Here is an 18,081-nt window from a genome sequence, read left to right as displayed (position 1 = left end):
TCAATATTTTCGTGTCATCTGTCTTCTCGGATGATCCACACATCTTTTAGGTAAGAATATTTTGTATCCTATATATGGGACTTGATGAAACTCTTCCCTTGCTCCTCTAAATAAGTTAGTTTTTTCTCTTAATTCAATCTATGATCAATTTTTCTACATAATCTCGAAGGACTCACACTTGTATTACATTTATAATTTATAATATTATAATTTTAAAAATTAATTACTAATTTTTCAGAAATTAAATTGAATGGTTTTTAACTGATACAATTGAATATTTATTTATGAAAAAAATTACTTTAATTAAAGACATTTTGCCATAAAGAATACCATACTTATGCGTGTAAAAAAATCCCATACTTGTGAATTGGTAGGTCTCATTTATAGGGGGAGAATATTTTTCTTTTCAAATGTGATTTTCAGCCTTCACAGTTCACGTAATCAAGAGATAATTATAAAATTGCTATATAACCGTACGCAATTATACAAAGAATATGATGTATAAATACAGTAACTACTAAACAAACTACATGTCTAATAAATTTTGACTAAAAGTATTTAATTCTCATGGTTTTCGTCCTACTAATAATCCAATAGAAACAACTTGTTCAGAAATGATATATTTCTGCATAATTTTTCTTTTTTAAAAAAGAGAAAATACTACAGCGTACTTTAATCATAATTCTTTAACATACACTTTGTTGGTAGGTGAATTTTGTATGAGTTCATAATAAAAGAAAGGAAATAAATATTGGTTAAGGAATGTATTATATACTTATCACTAACACTGTTCTAAAGGATGAATCCAATAAGATCGTTTTTTCGTGGCAAGTAACTTAATTGGGCAGAAAGGACAGTAATAGATTTTGAAGTACCATTCCACTTCTCGCTTTGATGAAGTTAGTGGAATATATTGGGAATCTCATGATATGCATTTTCCAAGTTTGAGGTTCTTTAAGTGGTGTGCTATTCATTTTCGATTGAGAAAATGATGATTAGAATAGAGCATTAAAGATATTTATTTAATTCACATCCCAAAGTTTTAGGCTTTTCAATCCAAATCAATATATTTGTTTGGCGTAGTCTCCTACAGCATAAAAGGCAAAGCCCTTTATTCCTGTTGAGGCAAATACATACTCACACTTCCAATAATCATGTTAATGCTCCACAAATCTCTTGTCTTATTGAATTGGGTCCCCACGTAGCATCACCTTAAAGTTAACATATTCTCTTAGGCGTGCCCGTGTACCATTAATTCATCATTTTATATACACGAAATTCACAAAGATTCTACGTTATCTCTTCATATCAATGCATTTTCTGATTAACCTTCTTTTCTTGCCCTTCAAATGTCCACGATCAACGTAGGAGAACTCATTTCGATTTTCTAGTTCCAGTGCATTCTCACATATTCGTTATAACTTAAAGCACCTGAATTATGCAATATTTTATGGAAAATATCGTTAAGTTAATTTGTTGTGTTATTCAGCTTTAATAAACATTTAAAACTATCGTGTGTAGTTTTACGTTTTGTCGTTTTTACCTACAAACTGATGGTCATATTGAGCTTGTAGAGAAGAAAAAACACAAGATTGGATCGGATCTCGTTTTTGCTTACTAATAAGTTTTATTTTTAGGCAACTACACACACATTAAAATGCAATTTACAATCTAGTTGAAAGAACCGGTTTAACCAAATTATTAGCTATTTAGATAAACGAAAAATGGACGGTTTAAACAAGACCATCTATGACAATAGATGAAGATATATAAAGCAACTAGAAAGAAAAAGATTCAATATACTTAATATGCAAGAATTCATGGTAGACGAATTTTGGTTATGTGACTTCTTGGTTATCCATAGTGGGATAAAAAAAATGTGATGATGAAATTTGATCATTTTGGTGTGTAAAGATTGATTTAGTAAAACTTTCTTAAGGTTCTTGAACCATCTAGCTATTTCAAATCATATAGTACAATATGTGTATGTTCTAGCATCAATGATAGTCATTAAAATGTTTTGTCTCTCGGTGTTAGAGAAATTAGTATTGTTTAAGTGATATTTGTTAAGTGACATTTTAGCTTAATTGTAGGAAACATTGTTCTCATGTTTTCTCTATTAGTTAAAGCGTATTTTACAAAAAATAGTTATTGTAAGAAAAATAAGGATGACTTTGTTTAACCGACATGGGTGAAGTGGTTTTAAAATTTGTTCATAAAAGATTTTATTTTTTTATGTTCTTTTTAAAATACTTCCAATTTGAAAATTGAATGCAAATGGTTTGGAGAATCAAGATTGATAAAAGATTGCAAGCTATACAATTAAATAAGATAAAGTAGGGACATGCAAAGCATAAGAGAATTTTATATAGGTTCAAATCACCAATAATCAGACATCTGGTCTTTATTTTTCAACCTTTGAAAAAACATATTCCATTATTAAATAAAGTTTGTACAGGCAACCTACACTAGAAACTTTCAACAACTATCAACTCTTGAACACGATATCACAACTAAGAGGACATTGTTCTTCAATCAAGTTTGAATATTGAAGAGGACATATGCCCTCATCCACTCATTAATCAACCAAGAAGATCTTAGCCTTATTAACTCTTGTTGCCAACACACAACAAACAACTACTTGAAATACTCTAGTAATTCAACAACAATTACAATACTAGACACACTCTAACAAACACAAAATAGAAAGAGTTTACAAAGAATCCAAACATAGCAAAAACAACACAAGGGTTCAACACAACCCAACATTTATATTGTTTCTTTGTAAATCGTGAAAGCTCACTTTGAAAGTATAAAACACCTCTATAAATCTCCAATTGATTTGTTGAAATCATGTTCTTTCAAAGATTGAGAAAGGGTCTTTATTTGTGCAAATTTCAAAACAATGACAAAAAATAAGTATTGAGGCATTTAATCAATTATTTCAAACTTTTAATCAACTATTCTAATTGAATTTTGAAAATCTTTGCAATGTCTCTCTGAAATTATCTATTATCATATAATTTAATCGATTAAAAACACTCATCTCTAAATGTTTAAAATTGATTTAATCGATTGTGAAAATACTTAATTGATTACTTTACTAAGAGATTGAAAAACACTTAAATCACTCTTTAGTTTAATCGGTTATTTCCATGAATAGTTGATTTTTTTTTTTTGTTCTAAAAACCTCTTAAGAATATTTTAATCCATTATTAAAAATTTTAATCGATTAAAAACATTGAATTTCATTTTATATTTAATTTTAGCTTCTATAAAACATTTTCACTTATTATCATAGGCTATACGTTGAATTAGTTCCTTCTGAGTACCTTGTGTGGAAGATTCAAATTACACTTAAAGAAACAAATCATAGGCTATTAGACACATCATCTAAATATCTTCACTTGGGACATGAGACTAGAGAATTTGAACTTTCTCTTCATGTTGAACAATCTTCTTCTTTTTTTGTGATGACCCACACTTCAAAAGTTAATTATGATTCACTTTAGATTTCATGCTAGATGTTGATGTAAACACAACTTTCTTTGAAAACTTTGCATAGTAGAACAACATATAAAGGTACTCCCCCTTTCGCAATGCTCCCTCTGAATAAAATACAAAGAAATAAATTAGCATAGAGACTAAGAGTGCAACCAAAATACTCTAAACAAGCATGCACGAACACAAATGCTCATGAATTCTACCCTTTGAGGCATTATTCAAAAAGAGATTAAAAAACATGTGTAGGAGAAAGAAATAAGATAATCAATTCAAACAAGTATGACCTCCTTAAAACTTCAAGAAATAAACTTAACTGAAATCATGAGTTAAAATCATTATTAATGAATTACTTATATGAGAAAATAGAAAAAAAAATGTGGTTTTAACTCTTGGAATGCATTTCTTTTGATAGATTAACTTAAATTTCAAACAATTCAAATCACCAAAATAGAGTAAAAATTGAATCTAAAATGAATATATTCAAATAATATCCTAAATTCTTTCATGATTCAATTATTTTTCATGAACAAAAACTGCAATCTTAAATTGATATTACTTATCATATTTTATATCTACAGACAAAACCATTGTTTTTCCATTAACATAAATTTTGCACATACAAACAATGTAACACATTTGGCCAAAGGAGTGCATTAAACAATTGACACGAGTAAAGAATTTACTCATCAAAACATATGGTTCAACAATAGATTTAAATTTTTAATCAATGTAATTAGCAAAGGAAAACATGCAAAGAATCAAAACACTTCATAGTAGAAACTTATGCACCTTGCATGTTAAGAGTAAAAAAAATCATAAAGATAATTCAATGTGTAGCATCCCTGGCCAAGTGTCACTAATGTGAGTGGAAGGGAGAAGAAAACCTACGTCTAGAGAAGGTAGGGACAATGACCTCGAAGCTCAAACAATCATTTAATGCTTGATAGTGGATTATAATCTAGAGCTCTAACTTAACTATCTATCATCCAATGCTAAAGTTGTTTGATAGATAGGTTGTCTATGGAAGATTGCCTGCTCAAGGGTTTGTCTACTCGAGGATCGTGTAATGATAGATAATTGTTGGTGCAATATGGCTCTAAAAGGGGGATTGGATAGAGCTTGTACATATTTTACAAACTTTTTTCCTAGACATACTATTGTAAATAAAATATAGAGAGTAAGGCAGAGAAGAATGCAAACAAGGATTTATACTAGTTCACCTTCACTTAAGGCTACATCATGTCTCTTAAGCCACCTACTTAAGAAATTCATTAGTCAACACCTTTGATTAGCAATGAGTATTCTACCTCTCCAGGTATCACAAGTTTAACCCTCTACAGGAAACACGTCTACAAACCTCTTTAGGTTACAATGATTTTACCTCTCTAGGTATCCATTCTCAATCTCGCGCTGAGATAGAGAAGTCACAGTTACAATGAATAAAATAATCCTTCATGTAGGAGAGTACAATCATGCTTACAAGTTATAACTTCAATGTGTGAAGGATTTAAAATGGTTTACACTCAACCTATTATCACTCTATACAAAAATGAATATGACTCTTAAGCTCAAAGAGTATTCTCTCTTTTCTTTTCTCTTCAAGAATTGATAGAACAATATTTCAAGACTTCGATAATTTTCTCTCGTATTATTTTTTTCTTCATCATCTAGGTCTTGGTACTTATAGCTAGGGATGTCAAAAAAATTTGTAGTCGCGAGTATCCGCGGATAAAACCCGCAACGGGTAGAAAATGGATATTAAAAATGGATACCCATTACCCGCAGGTATAGGTATTTTTGATACCCACATGTTAACGGGGCGAGTACGGGTATCATAGTATCTGTACCCGTGGATACCCGTACCCGCTAAACTTACACCCCTTGACATTCTTCTCTTTCCTTTCTTTGAAATTGGGTATATACATCAAACCTTATATAAACAATGACATTTATAGTATGCTTGTTGTCAAATGATGGAATCAAAATAAGAATACTTGGCATGTGGCAATTGAGGTTTATTATTTGCTTATTTTGTTTATTTCTCAGGAACCAATCGGAGAAAGTGAGTTTGTTGATCAAGGAACTAATTAAAGAATTTCCATTGTGTTGAACGTCATTTTATATTTACTTTTACAATTATTTGTACCTGTATCAACTTGAGTTTATTTGAACTTTATTTAAAATTTATGACAGTGATGTATTTTATTTTATTTTATTTGAATTTATGATTAAATATTTGTTTTTTAAATAACTTACTACTAAAAAACCTCATATTTCCTGCTAATTTTTTTTTGAAATTTTTTTTGTAGGAAATACTTATAAATTTTGTTATGAAAAAAAAAATTTGTAGGAAATTGCTGCCAACTTTTTTGCAAAATATTTTGTATAAAACACTTTTCGCAACAAATTTTGTAAGAAATACTTGCGAATTTTATAATTTTGTAGGAAATAATTACCCACGAAGGAATTACCTGCCAATTAAAATTCTTAGAAAAAATAGCAGGAAAAAACCTTTTCTTGCAATTTTTTTTAACAGATTTGCAAGAAAATTCTCATGTAATATGAGAATTTGTAGTAGTGACTTTGTAAACACCCGCAGGTACCCGTGGATACCCGTGGATTTGAAAAAAATAGGCGAATACCCGTACAATGGATACCCGATGGATATGGGTACGGGTACGGGGCATATATTTATCCAGCAGGTAGGGTACGGGGGAGCTACTAGCCGTACCCTACCCTCCCCGTTGACATCCCTACTTATAGTCGTGTTGTTCCATTTGACCATTTATATGTATTGAATTCAGCATATTCTTTATATATTTTCTATCTTCATTAGGAAGTAATTGTGAGTTATGAGTTCTTTCATTTTCAACCATTCAACAATTTGAATTTCAAATATCATAATTGTTGACTGCAATCATATGGATATCCTCTTACGGTCTTTGATCTACAAAGTATTTCTCTTGTGATTGGTTGATAAATATATGACAACATTCACAATATTCAATCAGAGAATGTTTCCTTCTTCAGTTATTCAATCATCTATGATATTCTTCATATTAAATCTTCAATAAGAATATCTTCTAATAATTTTGAGACTTGCTACGCAATTTTCTTTTTAACTTGGTCAACAATTTCAATGTTTAAATTCCTTTGGTCAATTTAGGACTGATATTTGTATCACTAGTCGAGGTCATACCCAACCAAATTAAACAGTTTAAATGCAGTACTTTGGAGTTAACCCAAGGTCGTCTCCCGACGACCAATACTTCCATTCAAAGGTTCTAGATTCAAACACAACAAATGGGGGGGTGTTGGCAAATTCAAAGAAACTAACAAAATGCTAACAATAGATTAAATGAAATGAAACAGTGATTAAAAGGTACGTACTCCTTGATTTAAATACAATTCCACTCTCAATCCACTAGAAAATAACCCACTAAGAGAAAGTTGCAAACCAGTTTCAATACGCAATTAAGCAATGCATACACCAATTAATCTATGACAGCCCAACTACATTCATTAAGCATGAAAACAACAAGAACCCATACACCCAATCTGATTATTAAGCATAAACAACACAAGCATACCAGCAACACACAAATTCAATGATGAAGATAGAAGAAAAACAAAATTAGCCATTACAAAACAAAAACCTCAAAGCTTTATTGCATTATCTTCAAGAAGTCAATACTTGGAAATTAGCAAGTCGTAGAAATGGAGCAATAAAACACTTTAAAACGAAAATACCTCATGGGAGAAGATTCAAAAACGCAAATAACCAAAACAAAACATCAAACCCTAAGTTGGGTCATATGGGAACGTAAATTAAAGAGCAAAACAAGATTTCTAAACCTTCAATGGAACAAAAATGGTTGTTGGTAACATACAAAACGCAAACCTCATACATGGGTATTGTTCCAAGTGGCTACAAATAAAAAAACTAAATGTGCAGAAAACATAAAATCCAACAATGGGTGTTGTCAACAATGCATAAAACATGATAAAAGAGTGCTAAAACGTCAAAACTAGGTTGGCACCTCCATGAGACAACATACAAAGCTCAAAAAAAATGAAACTGGAGTATGAGGAAGAAGGTGAGGGCTTTCACACCAAAAATGAGATCTAAACTCGTGGTCACATCACTTTGCCGCTCAATATTTACAAAAATATCACTCAAGTCTATAGAATTACAAAAATGCCACTTTGGACCTAAAATGCTAGCCCAATCACTTAAATGATGTGGAAATGATGTGGAAGATCTCTTCATCTTAAGATTAATGTCCAAGCTCCAAAATGGCTTCACAAAAATATCTACAAAATAATTAGAAACGAAATTAGACCAATTAATGCCAAATTAATCAAAATTAGGAATATGACTTAATGAAACCCAATTGATGAAAATACACTAACAATAGACAATTAAGCACTAAACAACAATCAAGATGGACACAAAAAGGCAATGAAATAAGAATGACTCATCAATCACCTTGTCATTTGAAAATTTCTTGTTCATTCATTAAGAACATATTGAAAGATGAAGAGCAATGGAAATAGAGAATATACATTACTAAATAAGAACCTCAAGGTTTCATTATATTTTATTCAAGGAATCAATACAAAGAGTTAGTTCTCCATTGATATAGAGTTACAATATAATAGCAAAAGAAAAATCATCTTTGGAAATAAAGAGAAGAGAAAATGTTAACTAAAGGAGGCAATGAGCTGAAAATGTGCAATGTAGAGAGAAAACGAAAAACCCTAATATAGGTGGTTGTCTTAGGGTCTCCAAACGTAAGGAACCCAATGCAGAACGTTAAAACACCCAAGTGGGTGGCTTTGTATATTAAAAATTTTGAAAAACTCAAGTGTGTAGCTCCTCATGTTGTCACATCAGACCTCCAACAAAAACCCTAGTCTGACCTAGGTATGGGCCCAAATTTGGCCCACAAAAACAATACAAAAATTCAAACAAAGTTGATATGGAAAAAGGGTCCAAGTTGTGCTGGCGGGGAACAAATGACGTGGCCCAAAATTGCTTCACAACAAAGCCTGAAAATAACAAATAAACAAAAATTATACCTAGTAAATTCAAATTAATTAAAATCCGAATTAATGAAAATGCACTGACAATAGACAATTAGGCATGAATGAACAATTAAGATCGATATAGAAGTAGTGACTCATCATTAGTGCATCAATAACTCTCAGCCTAAATGAGACAAGAAACATAAAATAAATTCTAATTTGTTTTTGTTTTTTAAACACCCACGATTCATCTTTCTTTTGAGTTCTTTTTCATAATCTTAAGCACCAAAAATCCACTGCCTCATTTGCAAAATTACTCATTCAACCACCCCACCTTGCTGCTAGCTTCATCGAGACGTTTGTTTTTTGGCAAATTTCGTTCCAGGGAAGAGTATTGGTAAGATTGTATTAATCTTTATCTGCGTTGAGAATGATTTGATTTTGGTCTTTGATGTTTTTACAACAACTTTTAGTGCATACATGATTTTTCCAAGCCTATAACCATTTAATCATTTGTTTTATTATTCAAAACCCTTTAAATCTAAAATCTTGATTGGATTCAAAGCATAATGGCATATTCGAAAAAGTGGTGTAAGTTTAGTTGTACTTTCTAATTCAATCAAAATGATGATAAATAGGGGTCCCGTTTTTTAAGTATATATTTGCATATCATTCATATATTTGAAAAAAGAATCATACATTGATGTGGGTTTTGGTGCCGAACGTTAGCTTTTCCATGTTTTTCCTTATCATATTAATAGCTTTTGAAAATGGTCCATATTATAATCAATTTCTATAATGACTTTCGTTTCTAAGTAAATAATTAAAATTTGCTTTTAAAAAAGAAATATTGTAATGATCATCTGCATCGGTCTCGTATTTAATGTTTTTGTTTTATTCAACATATTTCTGAAAATTTAAAATATCAACGTTTTCATTCAAAAAACAAAACAAGCAAGTTGTTTTCAAAATTTTTTTCTAAAAGTTATTTTCAAAAGAACTACGTGACCCTGATTTTCCAATATGAATGAAGATACATAGGAGTAAGGAGTAATCCTTGTCGAACCCAAAAAACAATTTTTTTTGTTTCTTTTGAATTTTCTTTGTCTTCTTTATTTATCATTATTTTTTATTTTAGAAAATAAACATTTAAAGGAGACCACATCCATTTGTATTTTAATTAAAGGTATCGTCTTAGGACGGATGCTGTAGGGTGCTAACACCTTCCTTACACATAACCAACTCCCGTACCTCAAATCTGTTTTCGTAGACCTTGCTCTTTTTTTTATGGTTTTCCATAGTTTCCTATAATAAATATGGTGGCGATTCCAAACCTTTCTTTTTTTTATTTGTTTTTTGGTTTGTCGTTTCGTCGCGATTTCAGTTGCGACAGTAGAGGAACAACCTTTTCCAAGAAGCATTGGTGCGCAAGGAAGGTAAATGGTTGGTTATGACAGAATAACATACCAAATCATATTACTTGGTGGTAATATGAATTTATTGAGTTATGAACATATCATGTTGGGTGAGTTGTATGTTGGCAATATATTCTTATGTGATGTTTTATAGCTCACTCTTGCATGTTGGTGGTTATGGTTTCCACCTGTGATGATTGTATAAGAAGCATAGTTGTGAGGAGTCTCGTTGAAAAAGCTTTTGGGATTTTTAGAAAAGAATGGGAATGGTTTTGTCTTTCGAATAAAATGTAATAATTGACTTTATTAGAAATTATGTTTAGAAGATGTAATAATTTTAGGATTGTATAAATAAAGCATAAATAATACAATTATGACATAATGATATATTTAACATGTCTCTCCCAATCTCCTTGTCTTCCAAGAAAAAACTAAAATAGTAAGATTTTTTTTTTTTTGCCACAAATTTACACATGAGGATCGAGAATATATATATATATATATATATATATATATATATATATATATATATATATATATATATATCAATTTAATTAACCTCTTACTCAAACTATATATTTATCATATAGAGTACCAAGTTCATCAGTACTCAGAGACATTTATAATTAGGGATTTAGATTTATTGAAAGAAAATTTGTAAACTAGTATAACAACACTTTTCATAGACCTTGGTTTTCATATAAATGACCAAAAATATGCATATCAAAATAACAAGGAAATTAGTGCATTGTGTGCTAGTCCACCTTCACTTGCAATCGAAGAAACTTCACATAACTAATTGTTTTCTCCAACATGGTGACCAAATCAACCTGCAAAATTCATCAATGGAATTAAATCATAATCCTAGTAATTCTTGCAAAGGAAATGCAAAAGAATGCAGCATTTCAAACTTGTTTGAAAAATCTACCTTGGAGCCATTGGGGACCAGTTCTTGTATCTTAAGCCCCTTACTTATTCTCTCTCACTTCTATTCTTAAATACACTCATGTAAACATTCTATCAGCATTGAATCTCATATTTTAAGTTTCTTACTTTGCAATCAAAACTTGGTGGCGACATAATTTATCTTATGTTTGAAGCAATTAAACATAATGATAGAAGAGCAAAACAATGAACAAAGAAGTTAAAGAAGCAACATTGTATTGTTTATTACTTAAAGTATATATAGCTACTGCACTTGCACATTTAATTCCATTCCTTAACTTGATCATTTTCTACTTTGTTGCGATTTCTGGTCCGAATAAACAAGATTAACAATTCTTTAGATATTTTTCCCATTGCTCAAAATGGACCTCACACAAATAAACTGAGAAGAAGAAATTGTGAGAAGCATGGTACTGAATAACTTTAAATATTCTGACACAATTCTTTAAAGTAGATGCACAAAACATGTTCGGTGTTGTTTTAATTGTCACCTTGAAACCAAACACACTTGTAGTGTAGCAAACCCTGTAATTTCTCAAATGCATGCACAAATAGGATGCATATACAGATAAAATAATAGATGAATCAAACTTCCATGAAAGAACTAAGAATTTAAAGAATTAAAGAAAAGTTTAACAATAGAAGAGCTCATGCCTTGATGACAGTCCAACTTTCAAATGCACCAGAAGAGCATGGATTTGGGCTAAAAAGACGCCTAAGAACTCCATTTGGAATACTTCCAGCTCGAATAAATGCAGTCCATACTAGAACCATCATATTTAATCTCTAACCATTGACCATAAGGGAAAATTTCATGCTTTCTTAGGTCATATCATATTCACTGCTTTAACTTCAAACTAATGCTACTAATGAATTGTTTGAGGGGGAAAGATACTGAATTATATGGCAGCTAAAAGAAGAAGAAATCCCAACCAGCTCTGATGGGTCTTAACCAAGGATTAACAAAATATGTAGCAGAATTCAAATGAAATTCACTCTATAGTAGAGATTGAAGAGTGAGTTGAAAAGAGTATGTTAAAGAGTGTAGTGGTAGCATTTCTTCTCATGTTTATGTTTATTCTCAGTGGAATTTTTGTCTCATCCTCCTAAAATGTTTTAGTTATTTGCAATACAACAGAGGAAATATACAATTGGAGAACTAAGAGAATAATATAACTTAATTACAGAAGATAAGACTATTCAACCAGGACAAAGACTAGAAAACTACAATTGAGATAACATGGCTCCTAGAATTTGCTAATTTCAACTAGTGAGACAGACTGAATATTCAAATAATTTAAAATCTGGTATGTTAAAAATTATAATTGAACATGAGTTCATATACACCAAAGGAAAATGTAGAAATAGAAATCAAAAGTTGCATAAATTCACTACAGATGAATTGCATGTTCTGCCCCCAGATACTGATCAACAATAGAAAAAAATGACTTGTGCAATAACCTTCATTTGAAGTTCTTGCAAATAAAAAAAAAATATCAAAGTCATGATACTGATAGTCTAGCACATCTGCAAGCAGGAAATGAATGATCAAATGCAATCACAAAAACTTATTGGTAACTCTGCAAACTCCACTGGAATTGATAAGAATAACCTTATTGACAACAGAATCAAGGGACAAACAACCAACAAACGTCCAATGTCATCATTTTCATATTATCAAAAAGATATCTTTAATTCTTTGATTAACCAAACACTGAAGCACTAATCAAAAGATAATATCAAATTTAGAATTTTCTATAAATAAACTAATATAATTACCATGACATAATGTTTTTGACAACAATATCATGAGGTAGTATAAAAAAAATAAGAGAATGTATCACTTTTCAATAGCTGATCTAAACAAGGCAAAGAAGCAGGGAAGAGCTCAGGTAATAAAAAATACGATTACAGTTGTACACCAGATGCAACTATTGAAGCTGTGTGTGTTCCATGACCATCTTTGTCACGAACTGATTTGTAGTCCTCTTTTTCGTTTAGAGGGCCAAATGCACTCTCGTAACCGTGCAAGTATTAACGAGCTCCTATAATCTTTCTGCACCAAATATTTAAACTTCATGTTAATTATGGATTCATGAAAACTCAGATGAAAAAAAGGCTAACAATCTTTGTTGTTTATATCAATTAGTTTTAGTATCAGTACTATTTAACTACTATTATGGTCGATGTCCTTCTATTTCTTCCTAAGGAAATGTTTTGGTTTCAAATTTCCACCCTCATTAGTGTGGCAACACATTTATATCACATTATTTTATCACTACTCCTATGTTTAAGCGGGTGTATTAATTGTAGTTAATTTTTATTTATTGTAGAGGTATCTCCTAAGGTTACTCTTTTTTGTGAGATTTTTTTATTTTATTTTAATATTCGTTGCTTAAGTGTTTAAAATGTAACTCTGTGGGATTAATTGTAGTTGCTAGAATAGACTATTATTGTCAGTTCTAAAGGTAATCATATCATTTACGTGACTTTTCTATAATATGTCCTAAATTAACGAATTTAGGAATAGTTGGAGTTTCCTTCTTTTATGATGGTTTGCGTTTAGAATGCTCTCTTTTTCTAATCTCTCTCTTTCTCTTTAGCATCAAGCCCTTAGATGAACTATTAGAATCTTTTTTACCTTTGCTCCCTATCTTTTCTGAATTGTTCCATAAAGGACCACATAGGGTCTTTGTTTGGAGTAGGTGCATTTGATGAACTTGTCATGATTCCTACAACAACACACTAAAAAAAATTGAGACAAAAGAAGTTGTTAGTGACAATTGGTAACCAAACTCGAGACCAAGTATGATCCAAAGAAATTCACCCAAGTGTTTAGATCACACTCCCAATATAAGTAAGGCAAGACTACACTCAATATCCACCAACAGGAGTGGAAGAAACTATTAATTTTGTGAAACCTTTCCAATATAAAACTCAAAGTTTTTGCAAACCACTCAAAGAAATTCTAAGGAAAACTACTAAAACAAAAAAAGAGTACCTAAAGACAAACAATAAAAGTACAAAGCCAAGAAAGTGAAACTCTAGAGAAGAGAATTTATGAGACAACTTTAACAAGACAAACAAGAAAAGCACATGCACTACCAAGTCTCAAATCATGTATATCACCCAACACTCAAATATGAAAACTATTAGCATACCACCTTGGTTCACCAAAGAGCAACATTGCTCTCGACCCATTGGTAAAAGGCACCAAAATTTTTTCCTCTTTCACAAACTAGTTTCACAAGATGATATAAAGATGTTTTTGGGTGACTTGGACACTTAGTTCCTCAAATTTTAGGCCAAAATCAATTTTAAGGAGCATACATCAACCAAGACATAAAGTGAATGTGATATGGTCACATTCTAGAAGCCTTCTTGGCCAAGGCAAGGTGGATGCTCCTTCTAGATGTTTCTAGGCTTCTTGGTGGCCAAGGCACGTGGTCATCCTTTCTAAATGTTTCTAGAAAGCCTTACCATCTCTCTCTCTCCTCCGCATGGGCTTGTCTTCATGCATCACTTGTCCACTTAGTGCGCCACCTCCTTAATTATCCTACAGAACAAATAAAGCTAGACTAGCATGTTGGCTTTATGTTAAGCTAATCTTTGGGTCAACTAGTCAACCTAAGGTCAAGGTCAACAAGTCAACTTAAAATAGTCAACCAAGCCAACTTCATGAAATTCAAAGAAATAAAATAAAACAGTGAGAAGGAACTAAGGAACTCCCTATCTCTTAGGCATCTGCCATGAACCATTATCCTTATTAGAGATCAAGCCTTCATCAGTTAATCTTTATTTCTCTCCAAATCTCATGTTTTAATAATTTGAATTAAGATGCAATTTTAATGCATTTATTTATTATTTTTATTTTTTACATTCATTTTTTCTTACAAATAAAAATAAATTCAGTCTAAAAATGTAATATTATATTTTTTTAATTATTTAAATATGTCATTTTTTGTATATCATTTCCTATTTCAATAATTTATAAATTTTAACAATTTATTAAATAATTTATAAATTCTAAAATATATTAAATAATTTATAAACGAACTTATTTATTAAGTACCTAATTAAAATTAATATAATCATGTTTATCTTTAATTGTTTAAAAACTTAAAAATTAATTAATATTCATGTCTATTTATTTACTTTGTTTAATTAAATGCAATCATTTTATATTTACATTCAATTTGCATATTTATATGTAGATATGACTTCTAATCATTTACGTTTTTTAAATGTTTAAAACAATATAATTGTATTTTAAAAACTTGTTTTTGAGAAAAATACAATTTTTATGTTCATATCTAATTGTATTTATATACTTTAGATTGTTTATGTACAAATTTATTTACTTTTGTGCTTAGTTAAATGTAATTATTTTTATATTTACATTCAATTTTTTATTTACAGATCAAAATAAATCATTTTTCATATTCAGATTATTTTTACATATGAAAATGAATTTTAATTTGATAAATTCTGTTAGAAGGTCGTTAATTACATTTCTTAACTTAAATTTTGTGATATGTTATTTTGCATAATGTAATTAAGAAACAGTTTTAATATATTTTTTAATTTGTTTTGAATGTTTATACTTTAGGGTTTAGGGTTCCAAAAATTGTGACGGAACAATAAAAAATCATTTAAAAAAATCTATATACTCAGTTAGAATAAGGAGTCATTATCATCGTTTATTAGAACAACTATGAAAAACCAAAATTTAATGGTTTGTGAAATTAGATCGAGTTTGGAGATTGATTACATGTGAGGAAAGTATTAACACCCTACATGGGTATGCAAAACTATAAAATTTTTTAAATATTTGTGTTTTTCCAAAACTCAAATAAAATATATAAATACAAATAAAGAAAACATTTTAAAATTTTTTATATTTGGGTCCAACAAGGTACTTAACCGTGCTTCTACATATTCTTATTCAAGATGAGAAATCAATGTTACATAATTTAAAAAAAAATATTTAAAATAAACTTTGATTTGATTAATATCTCTTTTTTAATTTTTAATTTTAATATATTTTTATATTTATCAAGTGAATCTGAGACTCAACATAATAAAAGTGTTATCACCAAGTAAGTCTATGACTAGACTTGATAATTATTTTTATTTAAAATTAAAATATTTAATTATTAAATCTAAGACTTGACATGACAATTAATTTTATTTAAGTCAAATATGTAATTATCAAGTAAGTCCAAGATTTAACATGATAATTAATTTTATTTAAATGAAATTTCATATAAAAGTTTAAATTTAATTATCAAGTAAGTCCAAAACTTAATATAATAATCAAATTTTATTTTAAAAATATTTAATTAAGTATGTATGAAAAATATGATACAAAAAGAGATAAAAAGGTCCCCTTAAACAAATATAATCAAAGCAAGAATAAGCATAGATAAAAACTTGCCAATTAGTTCAATTCATTACTCCATATGAACATCAATTATAATGTCAAATGATAACCGCGAATATTAATTTTAATCACAAAATCACACCCATGTATCATTCATCATTGGTATATCAATTTGGAAATTAAATGAAACGTATCTTAATCACAAAACGTCGACTCATATTTGCAATGAATTCCTGTCCAATATTACATACTAAAAACATCAAGAAAGTCAGAAAATGAAACGCACATACATTCACTAACACCTTTTGAGATCAAACACGAACTTTATCCAGAACCAAGATAATAAGGAATAGCCCATAACTACAAGAATGACACCTTCAACAATACACTCCATGCAAGAATCACACATTTATATAAAATAAATCCAAAGAAAAAGGATCTATTTATCAAATGAATCCCACAATTTACTAACATGTCAAGATCAATGTCATGCTCTAATTTCAATGCCATATTAATATTAAAACTATTCTCCAATCATGAAAAAATCGTTCACATCAAGAGATAAGTGTTGAATAGAAATTCCAGATAAAAAGAACATAATCTACTCGTACTCAATCATGATATTAATCCAGACATTAGTCAAGGCTGAGAGGAACAAATTCTGCTTCAAATAACAAATAAATCCTCTATTTTAAACAAATATGTTTGTTACGTTTATATGGCATTTGCGTCAAATAAACTTTTCAATTTAAAACAAGTATACATTCTTTGATTCCAAAATTCAGTTTCAAGCATCCGAAATCATCTTTCTCTCATTAGAAACAATTTTCCTTATCAATATTTTATAAACCACTCCAATCCTACTCCATTCCAGTTATGCATCAAGAAAAATACTCTAAAATCAATATGTGGCGGAATTGCAAAACCGAAACAAGATAATAAGAAACAGGACCATAATACTCACATCTAATCACATAATCACAATCACAATCTCGTTCAAATATCAAACAGAAAAGTTAAAATCCAAAATATAAAATGTGCATATAGGTTATATAGTTTTCCAATAAGAGCGACGCAAACGCACATTTCAATCCGATGGTCATAATAATATTCGATCGAACCTCAATTTTTCAAATCGGAAACACATCAAGAAAACAGAGAAAGAAAGGGAAAATACCTCTCCTGTACCATCAACGAGAGGCCTGAACTCAAACTCCAAACTCCAGGGATGTGCCGCGACGACGATTCCAATAGAGAGTGGCGCGAACCTTGGCGATATGAATCCTTAGAAGCTACTAGAAAATATATAGAGAAAACCTTGGAAGCCACCAGAAAAATCTGGAGAAAAAGACCCGGGGTTTTCCTTTGTTTCCCCTGTTATGTTCACGTGTGCGTTTCAAGTATCTTGAAAGTTGAAACGTCCATTCCACATCCCTTCGTGCAGCTGGCGTAAGTGAGACCTTCGTGTGTGTGTGAGAGTGAATTGTGAAGTGCATGAGTGGTGTGAGCAGTGCGTCAGGTGAGGGTTTAGTGTGGTATGTGAGAGGTGAGTTATATGTGTGTGAACGTGAATAGCGTTTCCGTGAGGTAGTGTGAAAGAGTGTACGTCAGGGAGTGAATGTGAATGAGTGATAAGTGTCCCGTGTGCATGAGTGGCGTGAGTTAGGTGTTCTGTTTCGTGAGGGGAGCGTCTGAGACACAAGGTGTGAAAGTGTGTTTTTGGGCTTGAAACAAAAAAAAAAAAAGGGTTAGGTTAGTAAAAAAAACGTGTCATAAACAAGACAAGGAAATAGGAACAGAAAACAT

The 18,081-nt window shown here is 30.3% G+C and overlaps 1 long non-coding RNA gene across 1 annotated transcript; it reads right to left on the bottom strand.

Annotated features, from left to right (window-relative positions):
• Positions 1-12,365: 12,365 nt before the first annotated feature.
• LOC114179696 lies at positions 12,366-17,857 on the bottom strand. Its single transcript, XR_003603520.1, has 3 exons — positions 17,453-17,857; positions 13,534-13,637; positions 12,366-12,948 (listed from the first exon to the last, which is right to left on the bottom strand). It is a non-coding gene; the product is annotated as an uncharacterized LOC114179696 (long non-coding RNA).
• Between the last annotated feature and the right edge of the window lie 224 nt (positions 17,858-18,081).

The sequence above is a fragment of the Vigna unguiculata genome, chromosome 3, assembly GCF_004118075.2.
Source record: "Vigna unguiculata cultivar IT97K-499-35 chromosome 3, ASM411807v1, whole genome shotgun sequence".
Lineage (NCBI taxonomy): Eukaryota > Viridiplantae > Streptophyta > Magnoliopsida > Fabales > Fabaceae > Vigna > Vigna unguiculata.
Note: the sequence above shows the minus strand (reverse complement) of the source record. Positions and strands in the feature narration are given on the sequence as shown.